Below are 15,872 nucleotides of genomic sequence, written 5' to 3' on the forward strand. Positions count from 1 at the left end.
ACATGAATGAACCCACATATAGTGGTGTCCTAGAATTCAGGGCAGACTTTTAAGATCATTTAGATTCCTAACTCCTTACAAAACTGGAACACCAAAATAACTTCAAAAATTGACTATCTGTGCTCCTTAATGAGTGAGGAACTGCTGTATAAACCTCCAGTTTTTAATGTAAAGATGTACGTCCTGGTCAAACTTCAAAAATGTTAGGAAATTCTGGATTTTTATAGTCATTTCCAGTAATTGTGATGTTGTTTTTCCTTTGTGACTCTTTTTGGTAGTTATTGTGCAAGGATGTATGGTCTTACACCATAAAGACTGCAATAAAATAATGAATTTAATTTCACAGACTACTTAAACCAATGTGTGAATTTCTGTGACAGGCACTGTGAGAATGGAATATCCCTGAGGAGAATCTCATTCAGTAATATGAGGGATTCCCCAGCAAAAATCAACTACATCACAAAACATTTCTTCCAGCTTCTCAGCTCTCCTTCTATTTTTCATCCTCTGAGAGAGGGAAGAGCCTCAAGATGGTGAAGGCCATCTATAAACTGCACAAAATGTGTAACCATGGGACATCTGAGGTAGCAATCTTATACGTTGCTATGACGGTGTGCTTTCCAAACGGTGATGGATTTACAGCTTAATGAACTGTATAAATGTTTAAATAAAATGAAAGCGTGTCCACTAGAGATACCTGTATCGTGCTATCACAGATGAGACTGATTAGTCACAAAGACTGAGAGGCATATTACTAGCAAACATGTATCCCTGTGCTTTAATCACACAAGGATTTACTCTTCCAGCTGCTTTTAATGAGTTGCATGGCTACAGCTGACTTCTGAAGATCTTGGTGTGGAACCAATAATTATACTAGCCACTAGAGCTGATAAGTTAGAAGTGATGGTTTTCCCTACTTGTAAGCAAGCTGCAGTATTCTAACATAGAAATTATAAAATTGGTTTTAACTATGGTATAGGAAAATGATCAAGAATTTTTAAATATACCAATAAAATAAACTCAGTTTTTAAGAGGTTTGTATAATCTTTCCATACAGTGTATAGAAAATGTTTCTTATCCCATGTACTCCTTGTTTTTCAGTCTACAACATGATATTTATACTTTCTTTAGAAACAGATGATCACCAAATTACTTAGGAATAGCTATAAAGCATTATGAATAATGCAGATTCCTCCTGGTACTGCCAGGCATTTCATTACGTGGTCAACTCCTAGGCAGGTGGATCCTGGAGAATTTCACTGTGTCTCTCCACATGCAAAAAATTGCAACTTTTGAGGCTTATTATACACATGGGAACAGACTGTGGTTTTACCCAGGGACATCTCACGGCGCTCTACATGGTGCTTTAGTATCAATATGGACACACATTGCTACCACCTGTGTCACTTGAGGCTTTTTTTCTGCTTCTTGATTTCTCATTATGCTACAGAAACTTTGAAATCCACTCACCCATGAGATTTTTTGTAATTAGTCTGAATACCATATTCAGGTACACTCATTTTAATCTCTGCGTTGAAAGCTGTGTCTGCTGTGGCTCCTGCAGAACAGTGGAATCACCCACAAGGAGAAATTCCTTCTGCAAAAGGCAGAAAATTCTTGAGAACCAGCTCAAGCTTTTGTCTATATGTACAGCGTTAGAGAAGCTCTATAAACAGAACTTCCCAAGGTAGATTCACTTTATACCTGCAAAAATGTTCTTCTGCCAATGTAGTTTATACTAGTTCCCAAAGTGGAAAGCTATTCTGACTAAAGGATATTTTTTGACAGTAGGAATATTTGCCCTTATGATTCAACCAAAATTAAAAGTCTTGTCTGACAGAAGTACAGCTTCTAAAATGACAACACTCTTGTGAGCTGCTATTGGAACTGGGAAGCATTTCACAACTTTCCTCCCCAAGGCACACTTTCTGTGTAGTCTTTGTTGCCATTAGCACTTAAGACTACTTATCTGCTTATTTAAAATCAGAGGAAAGTAAAAGTCCTCAACTCCAGCTCCTGCCCTCTGACATCTCTTTCCCTGTGGTGGAGAAGGGACATGGAGCAGAGGAGGCAGCTGACACAAATCATGTTCCTGTCTGAACCACTCAAAGCTCCTTGAATGTTATGAGAAGGATTTTGGCAAGATTTATATAGAGCAGTAGGACCTAAAATAGTGCCTGTGATATCCACAATATTAACTTTTCTCTTTGAGGTATCCATGGTCAACCTGATACAGATGTCTTCACCTTTTAAACAGACAGCCATTTAATTTCTTCAACTTGCATTTTTTTCATGCATCTTGGAAACAAAATCTGACCCCTCCTGATACCAGAGTATCAGAAATGGTTTAGGAGCAGTCTGGTTTAACCAGTCTTCACACAACAACAAACTTTCATAATGGAGCAAAGACCTCTCCTCTCCTCTCCTCTCCTCTCCTCTCCTCTCCTCTCCTCTCCTCTCCTCTCCTCTCCTCTCCTCTCCTCTCCTCTCCTTCACTACAAATTCTGTTCCATCTTCTCTCTAAATTTTGACACAACTTTCCCACCATATATGTTGTTAGGGCCCTGGTTAGAGTTATATTTCATACTACTGTCACATAAGAAGCTGAACTGCTAAGTATGGCAACCACACTTCAGTTGGCATGCTTTGAACATGTGATTGCCATCATTTCACATAAAGCCAGGCAATCAGCAGGAGTTCTAATCATTACTAGATAGTTTATTTTCACACTATTTTTCATATAGTGCATTATTTTGGAATTCATATTGCTGAATGAGTTAGCAAAGATTAAATTAGACAACTTAATGATAATCAAGACACTGTGCTGACTGTAGAAGAAGTAATTTGATTCTTTGAGAATTTGGCGAGGGGGAGGGAAAAAGATCTAAAATTTTAAAGTAACTCTGAGACTGGGAGAGGCTGAAGTGTTGGAATTAAACAGGAAGAACTGGCAACTTAGAGACATAACTAGCTGAAAATGGATTAATTAATTGAAAGAATGAGGGGAAAGTTTGAAAATTAAAATTGAAATTGGCTTATTTTTTTAAATTAAAAAGCAGAGGTAAAATAAAATAGGTTTAGTTCTACACGAGAGCATAAGCAGCCTAGGTTGATCATAAGTGCAGGTAGAGAGTAAAAATAAAGTTAGTAAAAATCAGCAACAAGATCAATAGAACTAATAGAATGAGATAAAGCCCTAGTAGAGGAATTACAAGACCCCATTTTAATGTTAGTGCTTTAAAGGAAGCTCTAGCTGCCTGTCAGAGCCCTACTGGAATCAATGGGTTACTGTATGGGTGTGGATATCAACCAGTTCTGTGCAGTTTGCAGGCTTTTGGCTAAGATGTGAAGCTATCATCACCTTAACCACTGTGCTTGTATGTTATATCACATTTCCCCATCTGGATTCTGGTTTTTTTTTTTCTTTTTTTTTTTTTTTTTTTCTTCTGTCTCTTATGCTAGCAGCCTCCTTGGAGCAGAGACCATGTCTTCTGAATATTCAATACAGCACAATGAAACCTTGATCCTAAGCACAACTTAGAAGTGTAATAATTATTTTAATGATATCAGATGAAAAATATGCAAAAGGAAAGAAGAACTCAATTGCAAATAATGTTGGACTGTCCCAGTACAGTTTGGGGGTCATTTTATTCATTCTACTGGATATCTGCCCACATTTGTGAAGGCTTATTATAAATCCAAATATTTCAGAAATGGTACTGGAGCATCTGAAAATACATACAAAGATTTTAATGCACGTTACTTGCTCTGTACAGAACAACGGATTTCCACTTCTTCAAAAAGTTTTAATCAATCTACCATGGGACAGAGGCGATGCTGTGTGAATCGGGTCCCTCCTCGCAAAGAACTGACTGTGGTTATGACCAGTGTAAAATCTTTGTGTGCAGTCCATAGTCTACACCCTTGGAACAGGTTCTCAGGAATACTAAGAACTTGGGATATGTTTCAGAAAACCAGAACTGGCTTGTAGTCATGTCACTATTCCCAATCTCTAACAGGAATTATTTTCAGCATCCTGAAGATGTGTGGTGACCAAGCTAAGATCCATTTAAAGAATTTGGGATCAGGCATTTTTAAAAATCCTTCATAAACACTAGTGACTTCTGAAAACATCATGAATTTTGACAAAATATGACATAATTCTGAATCATTATATGGATCTCTGCAGAAACTTCTTTTCTTGCTGTGTAAACAATAGCAATATTTACATCACCATTCACCCTTGGACAATGGCACTGTTTTTTGACATTGAACATCACCTATTGATATACATGACAGAATAAAAGCCCTGTAGGAAGTGAATGGAAGATATTCAGTTAAAACCACAAGGAATAAGAGAGAAGCATCCCTCCTAAATATGGAACAACGTGCTTACAGGGGTTCTATAATTATATTAATTCCTCATTTATGACTACATCTTTTTCACTTTGATGCCAACAACAAAAGATTGATTGAATTAATAGGCATGAAGTGAATGTTATCTCAACACTATCGGTGCCACTTTTATGATTTTACTGAGTCTGTAAATTTAAATGCTGCTATAAGAAAAGTAGTGTCTAAGAAACAGGCAGTGGGAAGTCCTTTCTGAATTGTGCAGCAGCAGTGTGCTTGGGTCAGCAGAGAAACCTGATGCTGAGCTGTATCTAAGAGGCACAATTGTGACTTTTCCACCCAACCCCTTACTTTTTTGTCATACAGCTGTACTAATACTGCCATCTCTCTTCAGATTGCTACATCTGGAGAAAGGCACAGGATAGCTCTGCTTTGATTTAAAACATAAATATCAGTTTTTAAGGTACATCACATGGGCACAATACATAGTGACTCAACAATGTATAAATTATGAGATCATGATATTTCTGTCATTCAAGACATGGTACACAGGTAATCCTAGAAAGCTGAAGATTGACAAAAAACATATGGGTAACTCTTAAAACTGTTTGTTATTAACAGGAGAAACATGGTAAGCCACTGGGGAGACCTGACTGAATTTACACTTTTTGCAGAATTGTTGAAGACACATATCCAGACACATTGAGGCAAAACCTTACATGCATAGTTGTCTAAAATTGACACATTGACTAAAATTTTCAAATGTTTAAGATTAAAATTTGGTCTCAAAGTGGCATTGGGTTTCCTAATTATGCATGGCTATGTACCCAATACTCATAATTCTTTACTGAAGTCAGAGCATCCAGTTGGTCACAGGCTGTAAAGAATCAAACAATTTTATTTGGAAGCCTAAGTTTGGATTTGGGCATATATGATAGGGTTTATTTTACTTCTAAGTTATTTTATTTGAGAAGTTAAGTATTCTAATTTATATTGTAACAAAATTTGGCTTTTATGTTTAAAAAGTTTAATCCTATTTGGAGAGGTCACTATAGAGATTGATTCCAGAGGAAGTTAACATCAAAGCTCTGGCCAACCAGGGGTCTTCTGACAGGGAGCTGTAATTTTGTTTTAGTTAGACTCACACATGAAATTATCCAAGTTACTATCAATAAGAAATTCTGTACTTCAATTAACTGTTCTTCTTGGTGACAGACTCTGATTTGTCTAATATAATACCAGGAGGAAAAACTTAATGAGTCTACCTACAGCTTTACATGTTGACTTCTGCAAGGGATTTTCATGATAAAGGAGTAAGAGCTGTGGCCCACACAGGACAAATTATAGTACATCACATATGGAAATCTGAAGTAACTCTGTGTTTTGCTGGACTTGGTTCAAATTCACTGTGGTCCACATATGAATAGCAGAACTTGATAATAGCTGAACTGTGACAGGAAACACAATTGGTTCTGTGAGTGCTAATAGGAATGAAGCAATAGGACAGGCCAATGCATCCATGTCATCAGCTCTGTGGTCCCGAATGAAAGTCCCCAGCCACCCTCTGTCTGCATGGCTACCAGACTGATGTGATCATTTCTGAGGGATCTTTGCATATGGGGAATGCTGGTTAATGATTTTTTTTTTTTTTTTTTTAATATTGAAGAGCAATACATTATTGAGATCAGTTTTGTAGAAAGGAGTATGATCACTTATAGACTGAGTGACAACATGAAGAAAAACATCAAGGTTCAATTCTGCACGAACTGTGGAAGGTCTGTTTGCCAGGAGCCTATCTGCCTTCATCAACTGTCATGTTAGATTGTCAGAAGGAGAATTTCTGTCCTCATTTTTCACTCTTTACATCCATAAGCCATCATGCTAATCCAATGTACTATTGCAGGTGTTGTGTAGCAGAAAAGGCAAGTCACTGCAGAGTGGGCTTAAAAGCAGCACGAATTAATTCTGTATTATGAATGATCCCTGTGGACATCTGGGTGTTTGTGTTTCTGGAATCAAGGCTACAAATCTTTTTATCTTGATGCATAGCGATTTGAATGGGGGAAAGCAGGCTTGATCATGGCTCCAGTAATGTCCTCAGAAGGAGATATGCTCCATGTGTTGCACAAGACAGTGTGGCAAAAGGTTTGTCCAAATGGTGGAGAAGCTCTACTTTCCCTGAGCATATCATCACCCTTTGTCTTCTGAGGTGACACAGCAAGACTGACTGTTAGGATTCAGAGTAATGTGAGCATTTCCCTGCATGTGTGAGAGAGCTGATGGAAATGTTGTATTTCTGAAATAGCAGAATTCATGATAAGGAACTGAAATCTTCCATTCCTTACAAAATCACATTAAGCCCCATACCATTTTACATTGAAGACTGCTGAAATTTCATAACAAAGATTTTTGCATCTAATTGTCTAAATCTCCACATCAGGACACATCTTTTTCCCTATTATGCAAACATTCAGGTAGATTTATAATAGGTGCATTATAAAAAGTGGAGATAGATAGTAAAGATTATATTGATGTGCATAAGATAGAAGACAACAACACATGGAGAAAAAAGATATACGACTGGCTGGGAGCATTGCAAGCTAACACTTTGCTAACTTCCCACATGTGTATATCACATAAACAGCTGAAAATATTTAATGGTGAAGGCTCACACATCTACAGTGTGTTTGGTTTTGGGGGAAGCTTATGCAGCTGTTATGGATTTAAGTATTATTTTCTTTTCCTGTTGGTGATACTGAAGCACAAAAAAGTACCTATACCTGAGAGGTTATATACTAAAGACAGAATGCAATGAGGCACAAAAATGGAAGTTAAGATGAGGAAAACCACTGCATTCTCTGAGAATGTAGATTTGGATTACAACTTACTCTCTCTGGGACTTTACTTAATGACTTACTTGGAGTGGTTACCAAAAGTGGGCTACCTAGATGAATAATTGAACTTACAACAACAGTTAGGAAGAGACACAAAATATCTTTTGTGTACCAAAATTTTCAAATGTGTTATCTCTGTTTCCTTATTGTTTTTATTTTTATTTTTTTCAAATAAGAATGGTTAAAAAATAATTTTTGGTACTTATGATGCTTCCAGTGTCCTCAGAGCTTTCTTACTATAGTCTTTCTATTTTCCATACAATCAGAATCTAATTTATTTATATAAAAGCATCTTCCATAAAAAGTAGTGCAAAATGCTTTAGAGAGCGATAAAGAAAAGAAGTGTTCTTAGATTGCCACAGTGACTCTCAAAGAGGCAAAAATGAAAAACAATTTCTGAGGATAGAGTAGCATGAACATAAGAAAATCAGAAATAAAGATGAAATAGCAAAACAACTGTTCTCTAAACCTCAATCTCAGGGTGAGAGAAGTGAAAGAGACAGGAAAAGAAGGGAAAGGAAATGAGTTGTGTAACTGAAAAAAAAAACCAACCAAAAAACACAAAGGGAAAGTGAACTGGAAAGTTTTCGGATGAGATTTAAGAACAAAAATGTTTCTGAGGCAGATAAGGCAGAAGTGTGAAAAATGGAAAGAACATCCATGTGGAGCAGGAATTACAAAAGAAAGAAGAGTGGCTTAATTTATAGTCAGCCAGCCAAGGATCTGGAAAACCTGGGTGCAGCTGTCTGCGTGCTCTTGGTCTCTGTGGACATTTTTCACCTGTAAAATGAAAAGCAGAAGGTGAGATGATAAGGCGTAGAAGTCTGAATGCAAGAGGTTTCTGAGAGAAAAGGCTTGAAGGAGCTGTGGAGCAGTTGAACAGAGGTCAATGAAAGTTGGTGTAGCCACAGTCCCTTTGATGCTCTCTGTGAGATTCAAATGATGCGGTGTTATTTTAATTGGCAAATTATTTAGTAGCAAAACACAAGCAATATGAAGTGGCTGTGACCACGCCAGCAGAGCGAATACAGGGGGGTGGAAAAGCAGAACTGAGTTTTTTAAAGTACATATTGTAATAGTGAAGATAAAATTAACAACGAGAGGCCCTCAAGGGAGAATGGGAAACAATGCATTTTAATGAAGATGAAAACTTTCTTCAAGATAGAAACAGGGGAGCTGGACAGATAACTTTTGTTCTAACTGGAGGAAAAGTGTACCACAAACACCAAGCCAAGTGTAGCTTGAACAATGTCAGCTCTTACTATCTTTCTCCACAATGCAATTTTCCACAGAGAAAGAAATTCTATCTGTAGAGAAGCTTTGCAAAGAAGGTGCCCCACTGCTGTTGGCTGAAGACAAAATGATGATGCTGGGGAGGAGTGCACCTGGGATAGGCAGAATTTTTGTTCCTCCTGTCAGGAGGAGCAAATGATGAATAGCAACTGGGGAACACTGATGGACAGCTCTGCGTTGTCCTTCCTCCCTCTCTCCTGTGCTCTGTTGTGCCCCAGCTGCTGGTGCTTGCAGCAGACCTTGCCAGCTGCCTGGGGTGTAAGGCTGTGTTATAACTTTGTAATATATGAAATTGTGATGTTATTTGTACCACATATATAGCAAGGAAATGGCATTCTGCTGCAAGACCTTGAAATGATAAATGATCGGTATGCGATACCAAAAGCCGTTGTTAGTGCAAAAGAACTAAAGAGGAGTGAAGGCCTTGTGATATGAACATCAGCATGCATTCTTTGAAGAGCAATGTCTGCAATACCACTGCTCAAGCTATACCTGTGCTGTATCCACTCATTACAACAGATTTTAGCCTCAGCTGTCACCCAAATGCTACCTTGTAATATAAAATCTGCTGCACTCAGATAATTCCAACATCATTCATGTGTGTTGCATCTTTTCTGGATCTTTCAAACTTGTGTTGCCTGAGATAGCCCCACATTTGCTACTCTAACCTTCCTGATATTTTACAACCATCTTATTCCTCTTGAACCTTCTCTCTCTTCTGCTTTACATTTTGTTTTATCTAAAACCCTGAGGTGGATCGAGTTTAATGAAGCTCATGAAATTTGGGAGTGAGAAAGCAATGGGGCAGTTATCTCTGTGCTACCACTTCATCTATACTTTTTGATTGAATCCATACAGTGACATTTGAATGAAAGCCTAAATAAGTTCTTGTTCATAACTGCATGGAACCAGTGTGGAACAAAGGAACTATGTTCTACTCTTTATATGTCAGAAGAACGAACTTGTTGGTGCTTGGTCAATTCCTCGTCCTTCACTAGAACTTGAGATCCTCTTTTTGCTGAAAGAGCATGCAATGTTGCAGTGCAGGGCTGTTTTATATTTCCTGACCTTTGGCACTTTTTTTTTTTTCCTCAGAGATTTAAAGGAGTTAATATGGGAACCAGTTTTTGTCCTGCTTTGGCTTTTAAATAGCAGTGTCTCTGTATTTCTCATTTAGTAAGCCTCAATTATTTGTTTGTAAAAAATCATTTGGTAACAGGATTAATTCATCCTTCATGTAACTACAGTGCAAGACAATAATGTTACACAAGAGATGAATTTGCCAAATATATAACTCTTGTAGGGACAAAAGGAATTCTTCCTAGGGCTGTGTGAAAGGTTTATGATACATTCCTGATACAGTATATTGCTACAAATTTGAACATTAGAACACATTTGCTTTTCTTCAGAATTACTTAGTGTGAAACAAGGCCCAAGTGTTAGACCACTGAGCCTAGGTTTAAGAAAAAATGATTTAATTATGCCTGCTTTGATCATGTGTAAAGCTTTACTTGCTCCTAGGAAGTGTTTCTTGACAGTTGTATTGTAATACAATGTTGGGTAAATCCATGCAGATGCAAAAGGAATGTTCAGTAGGTTCCTGTGAGGTGGTGTTGTTTGATTCTATATGGTTCTCAGGGGCTCAGCAAGCAGTGGCATCTCCTTCTGCTCTGATATGATGGTCTTTAGTATAATGCCTGACTGTTTCCCCTTAATATGTTAAACAACGCCAATCACATCCGTAGCATGTTCTTCTTTCTCCTCTTCTTCAGGAGAGGGACATGTAAGGAGGTGTCTTACACTGTTTTTTTTTAGGTTCTTTTTAACTTTGTGAACCCACATGTACCTATGGTATTATGTGCAGTGCAGTGCCTCTTTAAACTCAAGTCCTTACTTCAGCCAACAGCAAGTGTGAATGTGTAAGTTGGGTTTGCGTGTCAGGCACTAGGAAGAGCACTAACCTATGACTCAGGACCCAGGATTCCTAATCCTGCTGCATGGACCAAGGTAAATCACTTGACCCAGTTTCCCAGAAATAGATAAGCACCTAAGATCTTCTTTACATGCTGACGTCCAGGACAGATTTATCGGGAGTGCTGAATGCAACTTACAAGCAACTACGTGATGAAGTTGCAGATGAGTGACTGGGCAGGTTTCTGCTGTATCTTTGCTTCATCTGTGTCCACCATTTCATCTCCATTCAATAGATATCAAAAGATAATGCTGCAAAGGGCACCAGCAATTGTGCTGTGCATATGAAAAAATACAGGGGACTGCTAAGGAGAAGGAAAATCAAATATAGGAATGCAGCCACAGGAGAGCATTTATGGCTGAGTCCAAGAAGGCGCCAGGGCAAATAATGAAGGTAACCACACGTCATCTGTTAGCCTCCACACTCAGATGGGTGTGTGTGTGCAGCTCCCTGCCCCGAGGGACAAGTGTGGGTGGCCACTTGCAGCGGGAACAATAAAAGACATCAGCATAAGGAGGAGATAGGCAGCTTTCTGTCAAAAGTCATCACATCCATGGGTCTTTGAAGAACTACCTGTAAGCCTTAGTATCACCCCGCTTCTTTCTGTCTCATAGAGGAAAGGCAGTATGTGTGTATGGGGAGGTGTCCCTGCAAAGTGGTGAAAGTATTCAGAATTCCTTGATGGGCAGGAGAAGGCTGGCACTTTGCAAGATTGAGTCCAGGCTAAAAAAAAGCCATGCATTTAATGAGTAGGTCTGGAGGGGGTACAGATGACTGACTCTTTCGGCACTAGATTTCATACATGGTTGTAGGGTATCCTCGAATCCATGAATCTGAGATGTTACTGACATCTGCATGTGTAGAATCACGATGCTGCAGGCCCAAAGTATGTATTTAGACTGCATCTACAAACCTAGCACAAAAACATTAAATCAGCAAAATGAAAAAAAAACACAAACAAAAATGAGACATAAAAACGAGTTGGCTACTCTAAAACACAGATACAGTAATTATTTCAGTCTTTTGCTTAGGGGTGTACCAACTGTTTACAATTTACTGTTTGGCAAGCTGGGTGTTCTCATTTCCCTCATGGTTCAGGAGTCAAAAACATATGCTACCTTTAGTAATGAACTCTTCTAAGATTTGAAACTATCCATATTCATGTCACAAGAAATGTTTACACAAGAGCAAAATGCTCCAACATCAAAATAAATCAGTAACATCTCAGAGTTTATATTTCCATATGCTTCTTTGGCATAATAAAGCAGGCGAAGGGCTGCTGTTATAAAATGGAGTTTAATTAAAAACAAAAGAAAAAAACTTTATCAGAAATCACTACCATCCAAAAATCATGCAGAATAATGCACGGTTTCAACATATTCTAAAGATTTATATTCTATCAATAGAAATAAGACAATGTAATATAATCACATCCTCTACACACCTTGCATATTTTCCATCTTCTATGCATAAATTATACATTCATTTTCATAATTATAGTAACATTCTAGTTTTCACATAAACTGCTATTACTCCTGGGTACCAGTAAGTTTACATCTACCATGGCTACACGCTAATTACATTTTCTTTTTTAATGTTATCTATTTATCAAATTTAGTTTCTTAATGGAAATTAATAGACTAGGTCTCTGCAGTAAAAAAAAAAAAAAAAAAAAAAAAAATCAGCTACAACATAGCAGTTTGAATATGTTTTTTCAGCTTTCATCTTCAGGCTTTAAGGGCTTTGAGTATCACACTGGTGGTGATGGTGTAGGAAATGGGTGATATGATTTAAGAGCAGGAGATGGTAGGGAAGGAGTTAATCTTCTGCCTTTTGCTAGAGGAAGGGCCACAGCTGCCTGAACTGAGCAGGGGGATTTTCAGGGTAGCCAGCTGTGGGGATTTAATTGTTTCACCCGCCAGTCTATAAAGGGGGGGGTACCACAGGGTAGCTCTAAACCCTGTTGTGATTCAGGAAGGAGGAGGAGGTAATTTGCAGGTGGGTATTGTAGCTGTAAGAAAACCTAGGCAGGAGTGATCAGCTGAAAGGAATAAATGCTTAATATTCTTGTTGTCTTCTGAATGTCAAGTGGGGAAAGCAAGGTCTTATGTTTCTTATCTTCCTGATCCATTTTATTTTTCTAAATTTTAATGGATCTTCCTGTGTAGTATTTGGTTGTAAGGACAAGGTAGCCATGTAACTGATGGAAGGGAGATCACTGGGTGGAAGGTGTGCTTTGGTCAACACAGCAGATGAAGACCAATGGATGGGTGTGGGCAGAAGGCTGTGAGAAATCTGTTTATACACACAGAAGAGTGAGCTCTGAAGTCTCCTAAGACCTGTCTTTCTGATCTGCAGTGTGCCACCTTTTAGCATGCTTTTCAGGTGAGTGTAGTTTATATATTACAGAAGATTTCTTGTTTTCCCAGAAAGCTTCAATGCTTTAAACACTGGGATTTATCAGTGCTTGGCTTGCCCTTAGGGTGGGTTTCCCTCTTCTTTGTTTATCTCTGAATCAGAGTATTGTTGTCAGAAATCTGTGCAACTTGCTCTGCAGGGATAGAAACAGCATTGTAGCATCTTCCCTAAGAATTAGCTTTGACTGCAGTGATTTGAGCCTCAGTGTGTTTTTCTCCTCCTCATGTTTGATGGGTTGTTTTTATCTGCTTCAGGATTTTCCAAGTTTCAGCATCGTAATTTAACTGAGAGAAAAGGATTTGGTCAGGGTAAGAAGTTGTGAATGAATATAAAGCACTAATACCAAGAAACATTTTAAATATCAAAGTATATTTACTTGCTACGTATTCTACTCTTCCTATACTTTAGAAATGTCTGCATGCTTCAGCCATTGCTTACATCCACCCGTTTCTCTTCTGGCAATAGACTTCCTATTGCTGAAATGTGAATCAGCTTCTTATCATGCTCCAGAGTGGGGATGGTCATAGGTTCATACATCTATGCTGGTCTAAATAGCACATTGTTTTGAGAAAGGATTGCTCATGGTTAATGCCGTTCTTGTTTTGCACCTCATTCTGGCAGTTATACAAGTAATAAAAGCCTCTGGGATGCCTTGTACAAGCCTAGAAAAGAGCCATAGGTGTCACGTGTATGTTCTGCAAGGCATTCAGATGTTGCAATATGTGTCATGTTTGAACAGCTTCCAGGTAGCACCTCCTTTAGCATTGCAGGTGTCTTCTCCTAACTTAATGGAGTGTGGATTGGATTGCAGTTAAGGTGTTCATCTTCTCAAAGCAACACACTCCAATATGGGTTCTAAATATGGGTAGGGTATCAAGAAAGAACGTAAAACTTTGCTAGTAGTTTGCTTTGTTAGTAGTTTTTTGAAACATTTACAAAGTTTTGTTTTTCTTTTAGCAATTCCTGCTTCTGCCGAGTCAATGTGTTGAAAGTTTCTTGGGCACTTTTTTTTCTCCCTAGGTTTGGAAAACTTCAGATATCTTTTGCCTTCATTAAGCTCAGCTATTGCATATGAAGTACTCTGTGTATTCAGAATGCTCAGCAAGTGTTAAATCATTGACACAGGAGAAGTTCTGAGTGTTGTGAATGCTGTATGCTAGCCAAAGTCTCATCTCATGAAATCTGTTCCAGACTCTGTCTGTAATTTATCACCGGATTATTCTTTATTAATCCCTGACAGGGGGCCTTGCTGAAGCATGTGACAAAGAAGAAGATTGTACTTGTTCACTTAAGTGGCAAGCAATGTTTGGAAGTGACATGGCAATTGGTGGAGACCCGTATTTGCTTTTTGGCCAAGGCTTCCAAAGAGGTCACTGACAGCACCTTGCTACACTGCAGTCTCTGGGGTATGTTTGAGGATACAGGGGAAGCAGAGGCTCACAGCCCTTCAGCTTCCACTCAGAGCCAAGGGATTGTTCACCTAGATTCCGTGTGTTTCTGAATCATCCCAGGCATAATCCATTATGAAATTGAGAGAATGCCAGTCAGCCTTAAACTGTGTAAAACCCAAATTGGATCCAACATACAGGAATGATTTAGATAAGCAGTCTTGTACATATGAGATTATCTCTAAACAGACTTATATTCTGAGTTTGCCTCCTGCTATTAAAATCTTAGTTGCCCTTGGATCATAGCACAACCTGAAGAGATACCATCCTCTCCTCTCTTGTGATTACACTTCTACAAGAAATGACATTGCACGAGAACATGAAGTTTTCTGTCTGCTTTTGTTATATTGTTCAGGAGTTACTTCAAAAAAGCAACTACAGCAGCTCAGGCAAAGAGCTGTTCTAAGATTATTCTTTTTCCAACAGTGGCCAAAACAAGATGTCAAGGGACAATTATACAGTACGCACAAGGCAAACATCTAAAATCTTTCTGCAGAGGATTCTTTTAGTCTTTTAAAAGTCCTGAGCCAGAATATTTAGACGGTGGTTTTTCTATTTCCTAACCCTCTCTAGGTATCTTTTCCAAGTATTTACTAAGCTTATGCTTGAGGTCTGGTAAAATTTTTGCTTCTATCACCTCTTTTGTCAATGACTTAAGAAATTTTGCTACATATGAATGAAGAATTGCTTGTTTGCTTTGAACTTGGATTAGCTAGCCTCCCTTGATGGCCCTCACTTTCTGTATTGAAGGAGGCAATGAGCAATGAATCTCTGAACTGCTCTCTTGTCCACTCATAGCTTTGAGACCTTCTATGCTTTTTTTTTTTTTTTTTTTTTTTTTCCTTCCCTTCCCCAATGCTTTCTCTTCTAGAATGAAAAATCTCAGCTTATTCAGTTTTTTCTTGCGTGGAAAAACTTTCATTTCTAAGGCATCTTTTGAGGTGTAAGGCTTAGAAATAAACAGTTTACAAAGCGTAGAAGCATGGATATGAACAGGGAAATACTATATTGGCTGTTTATTTTCCTGCTTCATTCTTAATTATTTCTAACATGAAAATTATCTTTAAAACCATTATCAAGCACTAGCTGATATTTTCATGAAAATCTCATAACTCCAGTTTGTGATTTCTTTATGAAAATTACTAGTTCAGAGCCAACTATTTTATATATTGAATAATTTTTTTTTAACATGCATGACATTACCTTAATCATATTACTTTATCTAAGTTTGTGTATTAGCAATGCCACTCTCCCTAGTTATTGGTTACTTCTGCCCGACGTTGATTCTTTGCCTTTCATTTTCAGTATATTTCATAAGTTCAGTAATTCCATAATTGTTTTAAACTCCCTATCAAGCTTGGTACTCACAAACACACAGGAAAAGCCTCAATCCTTCTGCAGTATACCCTTAATTCTTTTTTTCCTGAGCTTTGAAGATAATTTTTTAATAGAAATAATTCAGTGAAAAGGAGTAGTTGGTCCTCAAGATCTGGA

The sequence above is a fragment of the Tympanuchus pallidicinctus genome, unplaced genomic scaffold (assembly GCF_026119805.1).
Source record: "Tympanuchus pallidicinctus isolate F22 unplaced genomic scaffold, pur_lepc_1.0 scaffold22, whole genome shotgun sequence".
NCBI classification, from domain to species: domain Eukaryota; kingdom Metazoa; phylum Chordata; class Aves; order Galliformes; family Phasianidae; genus Tympanuchus; species Tympanuchus pallidicinctus.